We start from the raw sequence: 19,052 nt of genomic DNA, 5'->3' as shown, positions 1-19,052 counted from the left end.
CTCTTCCCCTTCCATTTCTCCATCACTTGCTTGCTCCTCTTAGTGATACCTGAAGTCTCTGAGTGTCTGGAGTCATTTTGAGAGTGATCTCAGGAGTGCTATGTCCCACTCATGCATTATGGCACTGGGAACAGCTCAACTTGAGAATGGTCTGCCTCCCCAAAGCCTGGGAGGTGCTGGGCTGGTGTTCATCTTAAGGTAACTTTCTGTCCTAGCCCCACGGTGCCAGTGTGGTGGGTGTCTCAGAATCACTCATCTTCCAGTCCAACTGAGTGTCCATCAGTCTTGACTTTACATCTGTCATAAGTCTTCAGTCTCAGGTGGGGTTCTTCTAGTCTCAGGCTCGCTTTCTGTCCTGGGAACGTGACCAGGCCTATCTTTCACCAGAGTAGTGGTTGTCTAAGGCTAGCTCCCTCTCTGAGTTCCCTGGCACCAGACTGATGGTGGGTTTTGGTTCAATATTTTCAGGAAATGTTAAGCTACTTATCTTTCAGATGTCCATAGATCAGGACACTGAGCATAGACATAGCCTCTCTCCTCTCTGCTACCTACTGACATAAAAGTGTCCACTAAGAAATTTAAATCCCATGGTCTTACTGAAAATGTCATACACACACACACACACACACACACACACACACACACACACACACACGTATTTATATACACACATATATATGATTTATGTTATTTATACACATTAGAAGTGAAGTGTTTATTTTACTTTATTTTATTTCAGTTGTATTGTCCTATAAAGCACATGTTGACTGGAAGGGTGAATGTCATGAGTTAAATAATATTAAACAAGCATTTAAAATGAACTTCGTGGGACTGGAGAGATGGCTCAGCAGTTAAGAACACTTATTGCTTTTGCAGAAAATCTAGGTTTAGTTTCAGCATCCACACCAAGGCTTACAGCCATCTGAACTCCTGTTCCCGGGGATCTGTGCCCTCTTTTGGCCTCCATGGGCACCACAAAGGCAAGAAGTGCACAAACATACATGCAGATAAAACACCCATGCACATAAATAAACATAAACAAATCATTAAAGTGAGCTCTGTCTACGATTTTAGTGATTTGTGATGCAGCAAAGATTGTCACCCACCTTCCCACATACATCCATTCTCTCCTTTTAAAAGTATCTGATGGTAAATATGTATCAAAGTATATCACCATTTGGTTGAAGAACCAGTGCAATATGGACTTAGCCCAATGACAGGGAGCTGAGTGACTCCATGTCTTTGCCTCTGTTTGGCCACCTGATCATATAACCAGTAAATTACAAGCAATGTGTGTCTCCATTAAGCTACCCGGGCTTGAAAAGTGTAGTATACAGAGGTACTGATACAAATCCTATTTACACTACACTTTAAATTGTTAATCATTAGTTATATTTGAATTCATGTTTTCCAGCTCTACTCCTTAAACATGGTTTTCAGGATTTCCCACTTCTCCCTTTGTATTCACAACATAATTATGGTGAGTCCCTTTAAATGCTTGCATAGATGTGCAGACAAGAACTTAACACTGACTGTTTAATGTTTGCTACAAAACATGATAACTGCAGAAGTCCATTAGCTTCTTCTTTATGATTTAGTACCAGTATATTTTGAATTTGGAATAAGGAGGATTCTCAACTAGAAAGATATCATTCCATACTGGAATAATCAGGAGGTAGTGGGAAATAGTAAAACAGAGAAAAAAAAACCCAACATTTAATAAAGTAAAGATGACAGAAAACACTTCTTTCGATTCATTCAGAGTTAAAAGAAGAGAAGAGATGGGAGGAAGTTATGAGAATTCAGTTTGGGTGACTATTGATTGTCTGGGAAAAGAAAGGTCTCAAGGTCAAACTACCTGTCAGAAGAAAACCTCAAACATAGGCCTTGGGAGAACAAGTTTCAGCCAGCCGTGCTGGTGATGATTTGGACTGGGAAATCATCCACCGATGCAGGAAACCTGGAAGACCTGTCACCTGCAGGCTTGGCATGAGAGCCATCAATCACTGGGCTTAAAAACTCAGCGTAAGAAGTGACATCTGGAATTGGGCTTTCTTAAGTTTTTGTGTATGTTTGCTAGGAAATTGATTGCACAGCCTTTAATAGTGGCAACCAGCAGAATGACTCACAATGAGGTATGAAATTGGGCAATAAAATCGTAGAACTCTTAGAGATTTGAAATGAAATAACAAAACATACAAAAACAAGGACAGAGTTTGGTTGCCTTGTAAAGTTGGATCAAGTGAAACCGTTTTACAGGATCCAGTGTTTTCCTTAATTTAAGATTATGTAAACACACAAACCTCTCTCCCAAGACATGAATTATGCAAAATAGAAATTGTTAAATATGCTGAAGGGAGCATTCACATAGCCGACCCTGTTAGTGTGTAAGAAAAGCTATTCTTCTCTGCCTCCTCTGTAGCCAGATCCACAGTTTAGTCAGAGAGGCCAAGTGCTCTGCCCCTAGGACTGAGCTAGACTGTGTGTGAGTTAGGCACACAGTCTTTAGTTATGTTTTCATTTCCCAGCAGCCTTTGCGGGTAGTTGGTCATGTGACTTGGTTCTGACTGTAACCTTGCTCGATAGAATCTGTAAAATATTTTCCTGCTCTAATAAAATTGCAAAGAGAAAAGGACACCCTCCCCTCCATTACTCTTCTCTGCTTGGAATCATGTGGAGATGTGCTGGTTGGTTTGTGATCTTGAGGTGACACAGTAGAAGATAGCGCTGATGTAGGAAAACTGATGGAGCACAACTACGTAAAGCTTCTTTTATTTTTTTTTAAAGCCTAGCTTCTTCTGGGGGTATTTATTCACTTTCCAAATCAGTGCATGAGGATTATGAACAAGACACAATATGTCCAAGGTTGCATGGGGGAATAGAACGTGAGACATTCCAACTGGAGAAGTAGAAAGCTTCTTTTTTTTTGACATCAGAGCAGGGTGTTTGGTGCTGACTTGCTTCCAGCAAGATAACAAAAGTATTGAGTTTGCTCCTCTGAGGCCCCTTGACTTAGGATTTATGTTGAGGCAGCCTTTGGTCATCCTTTGACACTAAACATAAACACATTTTTGAGGAAAAGGAAGAGACTAAGAATAACAAACATGTCTCCCTGAGCTATTTTACTTCCATGGTCCACCCATATCAATCTCCACCTAGCTCCCACCCACTACTGCTCGCTTAGTAGCAAATGAATGGACAAAGAAATAAAACTACTTTAACTAATTCAATCTCACCAATCTTTCAACACATTATTAGTCTTTGGAATCATGCCCTGTTAAAATGTCCTCTTGGTTGAAGCCTTTGAGAACAGGGTTGACTGTTGACTTTAGCTCAAAGCATTCTAATGAATACCAACAGAAACTCAAGCTAGATTCTAAAAGCCTCATCTTATATATTAATAATGACATTCATCTGAAAGCTTCCTCAAATGAATAGAGTTCTAAATGATGTACATACAGGGGATATAAAGAAGATGAACTCAACTTTAGCCAAGGCAGTGGAGGCGATAGAACTTCTTTATACCAGCATGACAATTCGAAGTTTCAATTTTAAAACTTGCCTCCAGTTCTTATTAGTTGACTGTTGGCAACTACATTAGCTGTGTGACCTGCAGATGACTTATACTGGTAAAAACTGAAAAATAATATCACCTCCATTGTCCTTGTGAGGACCTTGTGAGGAGTCCTTGTGAGGTAATTTCAGGCATCAAATACTCAGGCACTACACATCAATGTTGTGGTCAATGTCAACTCACACATATAACCATGGTCCGAGATGACTATAATGTTGAAAAATTCCTGTCACCTAAGGGCATTGTAGTTATGGTAATTTGTTGCTCAACATGCCAACCCTTCTCTCCCAGATAATGGTTTTCTGAAGTTGCCTAAGTTGGTTTTCAACTTGTGATCCTACTGTTCTTTCTACAGCTGATTCATTACTTGCATATTTGTGGTGATTCTGGTGTAAAACAACCCTACCCCACTAGTAGTTGTATAAAAGCATGATTCATACAGGCATATAAAGAAAATAATACTTGGTTATGAGAATAAAGTTACTATGTTATTACTTTATGTATTTGCCACTCTGTATTTGTACCACCAGTTTAGACAGTACTTTTATTGATCAAAACCAGTGTTCTATGAATCTATTCTGTTCTGTCAGAAGCCTCATGTCCTGTGTTTACTATATTGTCTTAGTTCCATTGCTGTGATAAAACACTTTAACTAGAAACAACTTGGGGAGGAAAGGGTTTATTTTGCTTCCACATCACAGTCTACCATTAATGGAAGTCAGGGCAAGAACTCAAGGCAGGAATCTGGAGGCAAGGAATGGAAAAAAAAAAAAAGAAAGACACGGACGACTGCTGTTTACTGGCTTACTCATCATGACTTACTTGACCTGTTTTTTTTTTTCAGCCCAGGAACACCTGCCCAGGCATGGTAGCACCCACTGTGGGCTAGATCATTTATTAATAAGAGATGTGGGAAGCACCCACATCACTTATTAATTAAGAAAATGTACTACGGACATGCTTACAGGGAATCTGATAGAGATAAATTTCTAAATTGAGGTTCTTCCTCCTGGATAGCCCTAGCTTGTATCAAGTTGACAGAAAACCAACAAGGATATATATTATCTCTTTATGGCATCTCAGATCATACTTAATGACTGACTGTATACCATCTCAGTGAGTGGAAACATACTATATGATGGTCACACAAGATAAATTGTCTAGTGGCACTTTTATCAAAATATGTCCCAACTGTTATGTGTGATTGCATTAAACATAGGGGTAATGAGTTGTTTTCAATTTGTGACAAACGCAGAAGATTTGGGTCTTTTGTAAGTCACTTAAACACATTTCAACTTAGTTTCAGAAAAAAAAAAGGATTCTGACTACTTATTTTTTTTCTTGCTCTGGATTTACATTTCTGCTTCTAAGATGTAGAAATAATTTCAGTAAACAGGGAAATAAAAGGGTAGAACAATGTGAGAATGCAAAGACCAAAGAGTAGTCCTTTAAGCAGAAAGAGGGCTTTAGGCCAATTCCCTGATCACCACAGAGTGATCGCATCCTCACAAGATACCCAAGAGCAAAGGATTGGCCAAGGCTCTCAGTTTGCACTTGGAAACATTAGGATCTTTCTCCTCTTGCTCATGTGTATACACATCACAATCTCACCCAAGACAGAGTGGGGACATGAGATGGAATTTTAATTCTCTCTTCTAGGTCATGGTACTAAGTGTCAAGCCACTGTGCGTGCTATCCTGACATTCTGTAATGGAGATTTAGACAGGTGTAAATGGAACTATGGGAATCATGGGGAAATTGAACTGGCAAGGTAAATTTTAGGATACTTTTGATGAGGATGTGGTTGAAGTATAAGAGGGTAATAATAACAAAAAAGAGAATAGTATTACATCCCCCAAAGTGGGAGACTGAGTAATGAAGAGAAGTGGGGAAACATCAGTGAATATTTTCAGAATAGTATAAATGACGGTAAAGGGTAAATTTCATTTCAAATTCTATAATCATACATTTTCTTATGCTTAAAATTTATTTTCCCAAAATTTCTAATGTTGATCATTCCCCTTAAGAGTAGCAATTTTAGTGTTCTCATTGCCCCAAAGCTGTTTTTGTATGTCCTCAGGCATACTTGCAGGCTTCCTTCCAGTTTGCATTTTCTCATCTCCCCTCCACCTACTCCATTCTTTCCACAAATAGCAGATATGTAAGTTATTAATGTCTGCCAGGGTAGCTGATGTGTGGTAGTGCTCCAGGTAACAGAACTGAAGAAACGTCTACCTTATAATAGACTTCATGCGAGAGAGTAAGAGAAATTCCAAGAGACATAAATATTGCAGTGATTAAATTGCTTGCCTTCTGTAAAAACAGCTCTGCCCACAAAGCGCTGTTATCCAGCAAAGGATGCTGGCTTTGTCAGAGAGGGTGGAAGAGTTGCATGACACATGGGAAGCTCAAGTCTGGGAGAGGGTCCTCTGAGGTGAAGAATTTCAGGTGAATCTATGAATAAAAGTGATTGCATTCATGATTCAGGCTGAGGTAAGCAGGAGAATGTCTCACAAGGAGGAAAGGGGGATAGGCAAGTGTCTGGAAGCAGAGACAAACAGTAATTAAGCAAATATGGAATCTATAAAACTGAGATTTCTTTCATGCCAGATGCAAAACTTCAACACCAGGACACACGAAAGGCAGAATTCCCTAGACAGGAACAAGTGCAGGCCATAATGAGAGGCTATTTATGTGGAGTTTGGTGATTTAGAAACTATTGGTGAATGTTTTCTTGGTGTGTCTCTAGCAGCCTAGTATCTGGTGTTGGATTGAGAGAGCTGCTAATCGAGACTATTGGAGTCTATGTTTACTGGTCCAGATAGCAGGAACCTAATAAAGAAAGTCTCTCTCTCTCTCTCTCTCTCTCTCTCTCTCTCTCTCTCTCTCTCTCTCTCTCTGCAAATGGCTCTCAAAGGAGGAATTGAGAATTTTGAGCTTTGATGTCATAACCAGGTGAAGACAACACTTGTGAACTGCTCAACAAGAGCATGTGTCAGCAGGTGGCACTGGACAGCACTGAGGGTGGGAAGGTGCAAAGGTGTGCACACTGACATCAGGGTCTAAAATTAGATGCAAAACACATTATGGAGAGTTTCAAACCTCTCAATCATCAATGTTGCATCCACAACAACATGTGAAATGTGATCTCAGGGAGCAAAAAATAAATTAATATCTCACGGAGATACAAATAATGGTCTTGCTGTATTTAACAATGATTTCATAAGATTTATCATCGATGTAGTCTTTTCAGGGGTAAAAGTACTATTTGATATTCTATAATTTTAGAGAACCTTATTTGACTGTTGGAGACAGAAAATGTTAAAGCAGAGTGTAACAAATTGAACACAACACAATGGCTACACTTGTGATAAGGCTATGAGGAAACTCTCATCCGGGAGTCAAAACTTACTTTGAATTACCAAAATCAGATATGTGCCAAATGGAAAAACTGTCCACTTATTTTTGAGTGACTCCATTTGAAAAACAGCATGTTGAATACCATTTAGCATATGAGTTGCCAGATAAAGTTGTGAAATAATAATTAGTTGCCATAATGGCATAAGGGGATCTTGGAAACTCTGCAAATTGCTGGTTTATCTTATGTTCAAAATTTAGCTCAAGTAAAGCACATGCATTGCAGATAATAGTACCACCCAGATACTGTTACTCAGATCCCATCACCTGCTACAGAAGGTGCTCCACTGAGGCACTATATAGGCCATTCTTGGCTCTAGGGAGGTTAGTTGGCTGCCAAAAGACAGTTCACAGTCAATGGTGCAAACATAGAAAGGCCTGCTCCTCTACCTTCACCTTTGTAAGATTTTATGGGCCAATTTGACTAAACTACAAAATTATTGATATCTCATTAGACATTTCATTAGTGTTTGTCATTATACTGAATAAAGAGAAGGTTCTCACCAGTGTGTAGATACTATGCAAACTGTCGGGTGTAACAGGGCAAAACTTCCTTCATCTTGTCTCACCTGGAGCCATCTTCTCTACTTCATTGTGAAAAGCCCACCTGTTAGGAAAGCATCCAAATGTGTTCTAGAAACTAGAGGTTGAAATGCTCCAGCTAACTGGATGTTCTTGGCTTCTGTTAAACTGCTTGCTTGCTTTTCTTGATCCTGCAACTCCCAACCAGGATGTAGTTTTCTGTGTTCTTTGTCTTTAATATCTCCCTGCAAAATGTGTTTGAGGCTGATTATTGAGAAGCATTTCTCTCCAGGCAGTTAAAGGCCAGCTTAATACAGATTCTCAATGTGGAGTTTGGTTGTGCTGAGTGGTCTTTGGGTATCTATCCTGAAACACCGGGGATCCAGACAGAATAAAAAGATGGAAGGAGAAGAATTTCCTCTGTCTTTTTTTTTTTTTTTTTTTTTTTGACAACTTGAGTTGGGACCTCAGTGTTGTCTTGTACTCATTAGATGTAGGCAACTGTTCTCAGTTCTCAAACCTTTAGACCAGAACTGAAAATGATAATACACTGGCTTGTTTTATATCTACTTGACACTGTCTAGAGTCATTTGAGAAAAGGGTACCTCTATTGAGAAAACATTTCAATAAGATTGGGCTTCAGACAAGTGTGTAGGGTATTTTCTTGTTTGGTGATTGATAGGAGGGCACAGCCCATTGTGTGTCTGACTATCACTGGACTAGTGATCTTGGATTGTATAAGAAAAAAGGCTGAGCAAACCATGGGGAGTAAGCCAGTAAGCAGCGCTTCTCCATGGCTGCTGCACCAGCTCCTGCTTTCAAGTTCCTGCCCATCTTAAGTTCCTGCTATCCTTAATTTTGATGAAGAACTGTTATATGAAACTATGAATAAAACAAAACTCCTTTCTCCCCAGATTGCTTTTGGTCATGGTGTTTTATCACAGTAATAGTAACCTTTACTAAAGCAGATACAATTCACTTCCCTGGACATCCTGATTATAGCAAAGCCTGAAGGACTTCTAAGCCTGTATAATCACACTGAGTAATCCCTTGTAATAAAACAATCTCTCTCTATTGACACATGTATCTGTTGTTGGAGTGTGTGTGTTTGTGTGTGTGTGTGTGAGAGAGAGAGAGAGAGAGAGAGAGAGAGAGAGAGAGAGAGAGAGTTCCTAAGAGACAGAGGGTGAAAGAGAGATTAGAGAATGTAAAAACAACTACAGTCAAAAACTAATAAAAAGTTATTCATGTTTTCAAATATATACCTAACCCTTACAACTATCCTATCTAACTATGACCCTGAACATTCCAGAAGTTGTAAGGACTATTTGTGAAGTGTCATGCTACTTATGCATTTCCATTGTATTACTCTGCTCCTCTGTTCATAGATAGTATAGGTTTGATATAACCAATTCATGGTTTCTTTGTCAAAAATTATATTGTGAGAATATTATTGGCTTGTAGATCTGTTGGACAGATCTTCCAACTCTTACTAGCTTACTCTACTCTTGTGGCTGTGGGTACTTATTCTAGAACCCAGTGCCTTTCTTGATACCATCTTTAATGGCCCAATAAACCCTTTTATTTCTGATATTATTTGGTGTCAAGAAATTTTCTTTGTTGTTGGTTGGTTGATTTTGCTTCTAGTCCTAGATTGAGAGCACTTGGTAAGGCAGGCTGGAGTCTCTGTTGTCTCCATCTTCTCTGTCTGCATCTTTGACCTATCTCCATGCTCTGATTCCTGTTTTCTTGATTCCTCAATAGGGATGTTCTCCCAAGAGTTCTTCCAACCTTCCCCCCCCCCCCAACACTGACATCCAATTCTGTATTTCCCACAGGGAACACAGCCTATGACAATGAATCATAGATGGCCAGACAATTTCTCAGAGAATACAACCTTCTATAGAGCCAAAGTTCTTTTTATCCCAAATGGGAGATGAGTTGTGCAAGATAGAATATGTGAGTTTTTAAATTTTGTAAGTTCTTAAAAATGTACTTGACTTACTGTAGATCACTGAGGATAAAGATCTACTAAAGCTTCCTGATCCTTTCCATGTCAGAATACCAATACTTTAAAATGATTAATATTGTAAAATGAAAGATTATAGTTTTTTGTAAGTATATAGGTAAAAAAAAAACTCTCTATAGTATACAGAATTTGATTCTACTTCTATTTTAAAAGAATAATGTAACATTAACTGTAGAGTCTACTCTGAGACCATGCGGATGGTTTAGAAAATTTATCAGTATAATTTGTTATATCAAGAAAGGAAATGAAAAAAGCCAATGATTATACCAATAAATGACTGGAAGGCATGATAAAATCCCCAAGCTCTTCCTAATAAAAATTCCAAGAAAGTTAGAAATAGAGGAAACTATTTAAATATAAGAGACTCATTTTGCCAAAACTCAAAAGCAAGTACTATAATAAATTGTGAAATACTGAAATTGTTTTATTAAAAATAGAGTTGATTTTCATTTAAAATGAATGTTTAGTGAAATTGATCACACCTTTCTGTCCCACTGACTTAAGACCCTTTCCAATGCAATGACTGCCAGGGTATGTTTAAGCATCTTTTTTCTCAAGTGCACTGGGACTTTATGCAAACAGGTGTATGCCTTGTGGGTTTTTGCATTCTCAGTCACTTGCACAAAAATTCTTGATGGCATAAACAATCAAATGAATAGAATATTAGAATTTTGTACTTTATAAAAGGAATTTTATATTTTTCTTTTCCACAGGAGGATTGCGTCAGTTTGGTTTAGACATGAGATGCTGAGCATACTATGAACACAATTTGCAAAAAATTGTTTCCAAAAAGTCCACCTAAAAAATTATACATATAGGGTTCAGAGACTGAAGAAGCAAAATGTTTGATTTTCATTATGCAGCATTTCTTTGAGATATTAAAACACCACATAGTTTCGCACAGTAGCTTTTAAGGTTCTTTCTATGACTGCTCTAAGATTTATCCATCATATTTAGAAGTTGATATGTGACAATCTTAGAAATATAACAAATACCACAGCTTACTAAAATTACCTTTATACACATTAGAAAGCCCAAGAAACAAGTGCAAAAATAAAAACAAATTGGGAAATGTTTTTCTAAAAGGAACTTAAGTATTATGTCTCTTCTACCCTCTAAAACCAAATTTTCCCACAATGTACTTTAAACGTTTCAGAGGACATACACATACTGAACTTTCCTGGAATTGGTAAATACTTGACTTGGTATTGATAGCCTAGGCTTTCTTTGTGCAGCTTGCCTTCAGACTTGAACACCTCTTGCTGCTCTCTTCTCTCAGAGGCTGCTTAACTGACCACTCTGAGATGTAGTCAGTTAGCATGGGCTGATGTTCAGGACTCCACACTGCATGGGCTATCTATTTCTGAGTTAATGTGCTTTTGTTTATTTCCTTTTGTATTTATTGCTTATGAAGCTCATGAGCTGGAGTGAATATAGAGCGAAAGGGCTCAGAGCCAAGAGAGGATCTCACAGCTACGTCTTCTCTTTCATCCTTTTTTAATTGCTACATCCTCTTAAAGGCTGTTTTTGTTTGTTTGGTGTTTTCTTTGGAGTAACCACCACACAAAAAGCTGCATTCTCAAATCTCACAAGGCTAAGAACTCTAAAGAACAGTGTAGAGAAATAAATTTTTCTTCATGTCCTTCCTCATATCTTTCTGTCGTCTCTATCATCTACACATGTTTCTCTTATTTTGTTTTGAAATTTTCAGTTACTACTATGTATCATGCAACCAGCATCCATCTATCTACCTTGTATTATTTATGCATATAATTTGTGCTGTCTTAGTCTCCAACCTCATTTCCTCTCTCTGAGATAATACTCTGATTTTCTTTGGGGAACCCTTTCCCCCTGTCAGTATGTTTGGTTGATGAGGTCTGGATGTCTACAGTTTTATAAGAGGACATGGATTCCTTTCTGTCTAGTTAGAGGAATTCTTGGGGACTGTAGGTGGAATTATTAGGAAGAGTTACAGACCTTGATGCATGGCTGCAAAATTGACAGTGTCTAATCCTGGTGTTGCTGCCTGCAGCCATGTTCTTAAATGGATGAAGGGATGATATAGATATAAAGTCAAACATAATAGAATTAATGGAGTGGTGAAAGAAGGCAGTTTCAATGAGAAGTCTTGATTCTAAGCAGAACTGAACTTGATTTAGAGATAAGGAAAAAAGCAATGTACAAAAGAAAGGGTTCATTTTGGTGTATGGTTCCAGAATGAGAGACTGGAATGGCAGGGGTGATATGGCAGCAGACAGTAAGAACAGCAAGCTGAGAGACTGATGATATATCAGCTGTACCTATGGAGCAAAGATGGTGTGCATGAAATGGGGTGAGGCTACAAACCTTCAAAACCTATCCTTACTAATATATTTCCTCCACAAAGCTGCACCTAGTTTCATAACCTCCCCAAACAACACCACCAACTGAGAACCAAGTATTTAGATACATGGTCCTATGAGGGACATTTTCATTAAAATCACTATAGTCAACAACATGAGTTTTGGACACAGATGTGTATGTGTGTGACAAATATGAATGTCCATGAAGTCATGATTGGAGATGAAATGTTCTGAATTAGATGTATTGGATAAAGTATAAAAAGACTTTTGAGATAGACTCCTGAAACAGACCTATATACATGGATGGATAGAGACACATTTATCACTGGGTTGGGTCAAGTAAAAATCACTCAGAAAGAGGACTTAATAGAGTTCCCTACAAGGGTCCAAGAAACACTATGGGTATAGGGTAACTCAGAGGTGGAAACTAGGCTCTCATCCATCTTCTTCCTCATCCATCTTTCTCAGAATGACACTATAAGATCTCCAAATTCTACTCCTCGCCTGAGGACCCAAATTTCAGTCTTCTGAAACATTGGCATGTGGTTTATAATCAAGAATTTCTTGAGATTTCTCCTTTTCTACATAAGCTTGTATTTCCCCATAGTAACAAACTTGACATGATGCATTCCAGATAAACAGAATGATAGATAGCATCTCCTGACTTAAAATTCCTTGGCCTTTGTAGCATGCTTGTTTTATCTTTCACCACCCTCTCCTCAATACATAGCCTATTTTCCTCTGAGAAGGTACTCCTTCCAATCCCTTACCTCCCTCAAACCACTCCCTACCTCACTCCCTGCATCCCCCTTCTTCAGGACATCAAAGTCTCTATAAAATTAGGCTTATCCTCTCCCACTGAGGCCAGACAAGGGAACCCTCTGTTACATATGTGTGTGGGAAGGGGCAGGGGCAGGCACAGACCAACCCATGTATGCTCTTTGGCTGGTGGCTTAGTCTCTGGGAGTTCCCAGGCGTCCAGGTTAATTGATACTGTTGATCTTCCTATGGGGTTGCTATCCCCTACACATCCTTCACTCTTTCCCCTAACTCTTTTCCCCCTTAAAGCAACTGAGTAAATCTGACTAACATATGGGAAAAAGTATAGATAGGGAAAGAAAGCAGATGAGAATATCTGAAACTAGGAATGAGGGTGGGAGGTGGGGAAAGTCTAATTATAAGCCTGGGATAAGTGTATTGTCTTTTATTTTGCAAACATAAGGACACCAATATGTCCTGCTTTGCAGCATTATTGTGTACATGTTCTTGACACATTGTAATTCTTGGAAGATTTTCAATATTCATGAAGCATGTGGGAATGACTGGGCGTTCATAGGCCATAGAACTGAGGAGTGAGGGGATGACTAAAGCTATTGTCCAAAGGACACAAAGTTTAAAAAAAATCATAAATGATGCCTGCATTCTATAAAAGAAAGATTGAATGATGTTTGTGGGATTTAGCCACAAGGATGGTGTTACTACTCCTGGAAAAATATAATTTTAATAAAATCATGTGGATAGAACCCAAAGATGCTGTATTTATTTGGAAGTGACTGGATGGGATCAATGTTAATTTTAAAAGAATTTGGCTATAAAAGGCAGGATAGGAGACAGGGTGGGGTGGGGGAGAGGGAGGAAGAGGTGGTGAGAGAGTGAGGAGAGAATGAGTAAGAACATGAATAGCATAGGAAGCAGGGCAGGGAGTAATGCCTGTCTTAAAATGGGAGAAATCTGAGCCTATTCTATCTTGGTGGGATAGAACCTTACCTCAGACGCTGCCCATCACTCACAGTCATGGAACTGTCTCTTCTAATAAAGACTATCCTTTGATATCACAAAATTTGCCTTCATAGTCCTTTGCTCTATATCCCTGCTGTCATTTAGATTTAAAGAATACAGTGAAGACATAAAAAGCTCAGCCTGTTGGGAAGCTTAAATTTGAATCTCATGCTCTGAGAGGCTTATTAAATTGCCATGGTTATAAACTGAGTCCTAATCCGTGTTACATAGTCTCCTGTATTTTCTTCCCAAATGCAGGGAATCTTCTCCCTGGGATAATTACTTTTCAATGGCTGGAGGCATCATCAAAAATTGAGATAATTACTCTTAACAGGAATAAATGAATTTTGAGTGTATCATCTCCTGCAGCTTAAACCGGGGCAATGGAGGTTAACAAGACAGAGTGACTCTTGGCTGGAGAGCTACATATAAGTCATTCCTAATTGGGGGTTTCACCTTTGTTCTCCTAAGCAGCTGCCAGAGAACTTTCTACATGTGATCTGAGATAAATGAACATGTCTTAGAGTTGTTTGTATCCCTGAGATGAACGGCTTGGCAATTCCTTTGAAATCCTAAAGGGGATGGTGGTGATTAAAATTCCATTAAAACAATAACTCAGAGAATTCAGAAGTCTTGAAGGAAGAGGCATGGCTCAAGGAAGCTCTTGGTTAGTGGTTCTGGGATACTGTAGCTTGCTTTGTTTTTCTTCATTCTAGAGGGAGGCTGACATGAAGGAAACACTCTTGGCATGAAGACTAGTAGGGTGTGGATCAGTACTTGGGAGCCGAAGAAAAATCAAAGGGAAGCCTCAAAAAGAAGACCATGTGTATGGTTTCTTTGTAGTCACACCTCTTCCACTCCTCAATGGAAGAGAAGAAGACCAATATTTATATGTGAGCCTAGTCAGGTGACTCTGTAGCAACAACTCTGAGAGGAGAATCAGAGTTCTGATGATTCAGATCCAGCCTATTCCCAATGTGGACAATAGTGCTCTGATTCAGGAAGGCATTGTGCTTCTCAGACCCCTTCATTTCCCCATACACAAAGCAGTAGAAGGAGGTGACCACTTTCTTGTCCATTCTGCAGTTCCGGGCCTCTACATACACACATATAAGAGAGAAACACATATATAAGAGAGTTAAGAGAAACAGCTCTTTGTATTCGCTTGGAGAATTTTATATGCCATTCGATTAAATGGAAACAGGAAGAATGGGTATGAAATCCAGACGTCTTAGGTCAACATGTGCTGGCAGCAATATTCTTATATAAAATTTTGGATAAACACTTATTATACACTAGCTTTCACCCCAAATATTTGGTTTTCGATTTCTTAATCTTTCGGAATGCTGGGAATTACTTTTGGCATGCCTGTAATTCCTACGATACAACTTTATGCTGCTTGAAACAAAAATGGGTTTCAGCCTCAAAAATATCAGCTCCTGCTAACCAATTCAAAGTCTTCCAAGTCACACAGACTGTCAGAAGCCAGAGCCCATTTTTCTGCCCAGGGAATGTATTTGTCCAGTCCATGAGATTGAAATCAAACTTGGCTATTATTTTTCAGGTCCAAGTTGGGCAGCAGACAGAATATCTGAGGGCATGAAGATGCCTAATGAATAACAAGCTCTATCAACATTTTCTTAGGAACCATATTTTGTCTGTTGAACAAATTAGGTCATAAGCTTATGTTTACAGACTTCCCTCTGACTCCCTGTGGAAGCTTCATGATTAGCATGGAAGATGCCACATATTTAGCGATCAAAAATGTTTTTGGAAGCCATGATGAACACATACATATGATATCTGAAAGGCTGTGACATCTAGCATTAGGAAGTTTTCTACTTAAAATTTAATTGCTGGTATCAATTTTGATCTATTATGTATATAAGAGGATTGACAGTTCATGAATTTCTGAGTAGATTCTTCTGCATTCATCTTGAGTTACAGCCTTAGCCTTGGAATACTTTAATGGCATCTTGATTTCTTTTAAAGAGGAAATGAGAGACAGTCTGTGTGGACATCTGAACATCTTTGGGCCAAGAAGGGTGATAGATTTTCAAATGAAGGGACAGGTACCTGCTTTCTGGAATCCTGATGTCATTTTTATTGTGAGCACATACAGTCTCAAGAAGAAGGAGGATATGATTGCTTCTGACACCAAGAAGTACACTCACTGAGGTGACTTGGAAAATGGTAACTCAGTCGTCAGTAATTATCCCAGCCTCTGATGGCAAATGTGAATGCAGACATTCTTTCAACTTGGCAATATTTGATTTTGATCAAAGATTTTTACTTTTGATTAAGATAATTTTCCTGGAGACTCTGCCTGTAGAAATAAGTCTTACCATTCAGAAATAATACTGTGAAAGTTCCTGTGATCATTATTGAAGGGCACTAATGAGGCACTGGGTATGAACACTACAGATGACTACCAAGTTGGGACCAAACATCTGAAAGATCTCTGTAGTCTGACAGTTAATATTTGTCTGTTGAAATATCATCACATGTCTGTTTGATCCCACATATTTATGTAATTATATTTATTAGAGAAGTACACATAACTTCTTGATTTTCTCCTATGAAAGAGTTAAATACATGAGGGCTGATCACCTAATCCATGATCTTTGTGGATTATTTATAAATGGATCCTGGAGAGTAAAGTTACATGGCTAACAATACTATTGGATGGAACTTAAATTCAGGTATCCTGTTGTTTCTGAATTTTTGTCACAGGCAGTGTGCCACATCTTGGAAAATTCTATGCAAGTGCTTTATTTCACTGAAGCTTCACAATGGAATACTTTTTAAAATGTGGTCATTCTTGCTCTATAATATTCCAAGTCAGTCATCTGCACACATTGCCTGAAATGCTTTCTTTCTTAGATTCCCACCGTGCCACAAATGCAACATCTAAGATCTTAAAGCTATACATACTTACAATTACAGTAAACTCTGCAGCATCAAAATGACTTGTCACACTTGTTTCTCACCAAGCTTGCCTTCAGTGTGGTTGGGAGCCATAGATATAGGCTTTAGATTAGGCCTCATATAGTATTCCTCCAATTGTAAGTCTGGAGGATTGTGTGGGAGATGTCACCATGATGATCAGGTCTAGTTAAATCCAGTCTTCACATTTGCCACAGGGGCAAGGGTTACTTGTCTGTTTTGTAAGGTGGCTGATGTGTGGTGAAATGAAGCTATTTATGGGCTTTGATGCCACCTTGGGCAAACTTCATTATTATTATTCTTTGTCAAGGTTTTTTATTTGCATATGGGATACTATTTGTGTCTACAGAGTAGTGATATGTGGACTATTAAGCAGGTTTATCTAAAAATGGCCTTGTAAGGGGATCTCAATTTAGCTGGTGCATGCTTGCAGAAGCTTGGATCCGCTCTCTGAACCTAGCTGGGAAACATAGCTGTTTCAAATATCAAAATCTCATGAGATTGATTTCTTCCTCCTCCATGAAATGTACAGGAGATATCCCCTTAAGTCTTACTTGAGGTTTTTGATCCCTGGGGAGCTATCTTTCTCAGCAAGAGTTGTAAACAGAGGTCATAGAAGTTCAGATGACCTGATATGCAGGCAATTGCTTTTATCAGATGGATGTGGTGCTTGGCCCAGACTGAGAACAATAAGAGGAATGGGGGGTGCAGTGCCCTCTGCTGTAGCTCAACCCCTTCATTAGCACACTGTGCTCTCAATTCCACTGAAGCCCCAAAACAGACATTCTGTAGAACACTAAGTAATCAAAGACTTTGCCTGTAGTTTCCCTGGTTTCCAAGTGATGCCTTTGGTGTTATCTCAAACCCTTAGAGTAGTAGGTTTCTTGAAAATTAAGTGCATGAGAACATAAAAACACCCAAGGACTCTCAGCCTCCATATAGAAAGGGGACACACACACACACACACACACACACACACACACACACAGAGACAGAGAGAGAGAGAGAGAGAGAGAGAGAGAGAGAGAGAGAGAGAGAGAGAGAAAATATATATTTAAGCCATATGCAAACTTTAAAGGACACACATTTCAATAACTATAGTTATTAGCTATATCATTGTCCCATAACAAATGAATGAGTGTCATTTTAGAACACATCACAGAGCAAAAAAATATGAAGTACATATGAAAGTAAATGGTGAGGCTGGAGGGTTTTCAGTTCGACTGTGTTTCCCTTTTTGTCTTTAACATCTTTATTTTTGAAAGAATCTATAAAAGATGGAGGAATTAGACTTGTCTTCTGTGTCTTCAGGGCAGGAGATGTCTTTTCTCCACTTGCAGTAACTACCAAAAAATCACATCTGTGCCTTTCCATAGATAGTTGTTAAAACCCCAGTTTTCTCCCTCACTTTCAGATGTATAAATACATTTTTATGTGCGCTAACATAATCTCAATATGAATATGAGAAGAATAAATTCCTGTTAAAAATACCACCAGGTTGCTACTGCCTAGAATAAGAAATGATATGTCAATAAGACTGCAACATGAATCTCATTATGTCAAGTCATGCATACACGAGGGCTTGACCGTGAATGCAGCAGCAGGGAAAACATCCATTTGGCTGTAATACCATGGCTTGTACCCAGAGAAGGGAGCTGGCCTTGATTCCCATCTCAGTCTCCATTTGAAGTCTGTGCATTTGTACTTGCAATATGTTTTAAGCCTTCATTTCTTATCATGACCCTCTCTACTGTTTCAGTCTAAGCACCATTTCCTTTCACAGGGACTGGCACAAAAGTCTCCTAGACTTTTCACTTTGGCCTACTCCAACTAACTCTCTATGCAAATTAGATATGGTCTCATTCATAGTCTAGTAGTCTCTTGCAACCCTTGGAGTCGAGTCTAAATATATCAAGATGGTTACAAGAATCTTCCCATGCTCACTAAATAGTTCACATACTCTCATCCTCAGTGGTGCTGGAAGATGCAGATACCTGGACTTTTTTCTAGTTCTTTCTTTAGTGCCTGGAAGGCATTAAACATTCACAGCATATGTACATGTTCATCTTTCTCACAGGTATCTTCCCTCCAACCGAGTTTCCTTTTCTTCTCTTACCCCAAATACTTTTACACACACACACACACACACACACACACACTAAACAAATTCCCTTTATTTCCTATTCGAGCATTCTGGGATTTTCAGTCAATAAACTTATAATAGTATCAAAATTCTCCTGTAATTGTCAGTTTATTTCTTAGGCTACTTAAGTCATGTTCTTCCTCGGTGAACAAGCTGTAAGAGGACAATTACCATGTTTCTTCTGTTCATTGAGTACTTAGTATTTTGCACAGTGCCTACCTGGTACTCAGTGGGATTCAGGAAACTTTGATAAGTGAGTTCAGGTCTGCATTATACTGAAGGCAGCATGATTATCCAGTT

General features: G+C 38.8%; 1 pseudogene; it reads right to left on the bottom strand.

The window, feature by feature from the left end:
* Window positions 1–470: 470 nt before the first annotated feature.
* On the bottom strand, window positions 471–578 carry LOC117701808 (small nucleolar RNA SNORA17; annotated as a pseudogene).
* Window positions 579–19,052: the final 18,474 nt, after the last annotated feature.

This window comes from Arvicanthis niloticus, chromosome 1 (assembly GCF_011762505.2).
Source record: "Arvicanthis niloticus isolate mArvNil1 chromosome 1, mArvNil1.pat.X, whole genome shotgun sequence".
Taxonomy (NCBI): Eukaryota; Metazoa; Chordata; class Mammalia; order Rodentia; family Muridae; genus Arvicanthis; species Arvicanthis niloticus.
Note: the sequence above shows the minus strand (reverse complement) of the source record. Positions and strands in the feature narration are given on the sequence as shown.